Source organism: Thalia democratica, chromosome 6 (genome assembly GCF_965202585.1).
Source record: "Thalia democratica chromosome 6, ktThaDemo2.hap1.1, whole genome shotgun sequence".
In the NCBI taxonomy this organism is placed as follows: Eukaryota; Metazoa; Chordata; class Thaliacea; order Salpida; family Salpidae; genus Thalia; species Thalia democratica.
Window position 1 is genome coordinate 31,823,349 of NC_139170.1, and position 3,101 is coordinate 31,826,449.

The window sequence follows — 3,101 nt, forward strand, 5'->3', positions numbered from 1 at the left end:
AAATAAATGAGACGGTAATAGAAAAGCTTCAACGGTCATTTATAGGAAATAATAGGATAAACACCAAAAGAATTCCGAAAACCTTCGACGAAACTAGTGATTCTGTGTAAAACATAATACATCTATAAAATTTAATATTTAGGACAAAAGCTATTGAATTGTTTTATAATCGTATTAAATAAATGCCAAAAAGTATATCTCTTTGTTTCACTTATAAAAAGCTAGTTTAAGTTTAGTTTAGTTGATTTAAATAGTCGATATTTACCAATAAAATACAACCTGAAAATATCAAGTGAGACTATGTTTCTTTTAAGAAATCTTAAAATATATTTGAAAAGTAAGACTTGTCAAAAATTTTTTAGATAAAAAGCTTAGATAAAACTATTTTTCAGAAAGAAATTAAAAAAAAGTTCACAATCCTTAAATTATTATCATTCGTTTTTTTTTATAACTTTTTTCAAATGTGTCTGCTTATTTACCGAATGACTTACAGTTTTAAATGCAAAAGTAAGCTGTTTATTATTATCCCTTTCTGTTGAAGCTTGTTTGTGTACTGTCAGGCAATGTATTTAACGACAAAAATACACTCAAAATATTTCGTCTTAGAACCTGGTGCAAAAAAAAATTTTGGGTAATCGAGTTGCACAATACGGATACCTTTAAACGCCTTGTCCAGGATAATAGGTGTTTGGTAAGCATACCTAATAAAACTTCGATTAACTTTAGACTAGAGTATTAAAAACAAATGATAACATTTTAGTTGGTAGGAGTAGTAGTTGGTAGGGAGTCTAATATGAACGAAGGGAAACTTTTGCACGAAAGGTCAAATGTGTACGAAAACACTTTTGCACGGCGTCTATTTCGCTTAAAGACACATTTACACGGGTTGAAAAAGTTTTAATTTTTATTTTTAAATTTTTTAATATTGTTTGTACTATTACCCTTAACCCTTACCTGTAGAATAATTAGACTATAGCTCATTTTAGTGTTTATATTTATACTTGTTTTCGTTTCAGATTTTACATTGTTAATAAATTATTAAACTAAATTGACAAGGAGTTATTCTTCATGTAAAATCTTATCAACAATCTGAGAAAAGTAAAATGGTTGTAGTAAAGTGCCCAATCCGTGGATGCGAGTTCCAGACGCCAGATCTATCCGGTGATGTAGTGAGTAGCCTTCTCAACCTCCACAAAGTGGAGCATCAGCAAGATTCTGGGTTATCCAATAATGGAGTAATGCCTGATTCGACCAAGGGTTGACCGGGGGATCAGCCAAAAGACATTGCTTGCTTTCATTCGGAGGTGGGAGGCATTCAAGATTGGTTCGAATATAAGCAACCAAAATGCAAGTATACAGCTTTTTCAGTGTGCGCAGGACAAGCTTGGCGATTTTATGTTAGCAAGTGATCCTCGACTGATGGCTAAATCAGAAAGTTACGTTGCTAAACTGATGGAATCGATTGCAGTCATAAAAGTTGCTATTAGTGTAAAGAGAGCAGAACTTATGAACCTACATCAGGACCATGATGAAGCGTTTAGAACGTTTGCCACACGTGTACGAAGCAAAGCAGAAACCTGCAATTTCACTACAGTCAGTGAGTGTGACTGTGGGAAAAGCAATGTGACGAGCTACACAGAAGAAGCAATAAAAGACGTGATGCTCGCTGGCGTTGGGGACGATGACATAAGAAGAGAAGCTCTCAGTACTGAAGATATCTTATCCATGTCATCATTTGATATAGTTTCTTTTGTTGAAAGTAAAGAAACGGGACGCCATACGACTGAGAATTCGCGGACTATATCTGCAGTCTCTTCCTTTCAACGTCAGAAGAAGGGACGTGTCAACATAGGAGATAAGTCCCAACATGTTCCTTGCCAGAACTGTAAAAAGCTTTTCTATCCTTTTAACAAAAAAGGTAACCAAAACAAAAAGCCTTTCAGATATTGTTTATCTTGTTGGCGTAGTCGATCAAAAAAATTAATGCTTTTCAAGTCCAAGCTGATCGTACTGATTTTATGCAACAAGATACCCAGATAATGTCACTACACGCAAGTAAAAGAGTCATGTTGAATAACACCATATTCAGCAAGAAGTCCTTGCGTAAAGCCAAGGCAACGACTGATCATCCTCGTGCATCAGTCAAGATTGCTAGACATGGCACAAATAAGTTTGCATGGGTAAGTGCTTTAGCTGATACTGGAGCACAGTCGAACCTTTGGGGGTGGAAAAACTTTCAGGAGGCTGGTTTTTGTAAGAAGGATTTAATGCCTGTACCCATCACAATTCGGGCTGCCAATAAAATTCCTATTAACATTCTAGAGGCTTTCAAAGCGACTTTTAGCGGAATGTCTCCAAAGAAGGAGGTTATCAGATGTGATGGAATTGTTTATGTAAGCGATTCAGTGACTGGATATTTTCTCTCGTATGAAACCATGGTTGACCTCCTGATTATTAATTAGGATTTTCCCACCATTGGATCTCAACTGCCTCATCAGCATTCTGAAGTTGCTGTAAGTTCAAATGAAAATGATCCAAATAGACTGGACTCGCATAAAGATGTGACCTGTGATTGCCCGCCAATGAGTAGAGTGCCAGACCGACCAAACAAACTTCCGTTTGAGGCAACAAATACAAACGTGAGCAAAATGCGTGATTGGCTCTTACATAGGTACGCAGCTTCAACGTTTAATGTATGTCCACATAGACTACTCCAGCAAATGAGTGAGCCTCCACTTGAGATACATTTGGAGAATGATGCTAAACCACGTGCTTGTCATACACCAGCTCACGTGCCAATTCATTGGCAGAAGCAGGTTGAAACAGATCTCATTCGAGATGTGAGGTTGGGTGTCTTGGAACGTGTCCCATTTGGTGAACCTGTAAGCTGGTGTCACCGCATGATGGTCACTAGGAAACAGGATGGGTCACCTAGGAGGACAGTAGATCGCTCATCACTTAACAAGTATTGCAAGAGGGAGACGTGCGCTACAGATACTCAGTTTAAACAAGCGCGCAGAATTCCGAAGGGAACGTTCAAGACTGTGACAGACGCATGGAACGGGTATCATGGAGTTCCACTGAAAGAAAGTGATAAACAC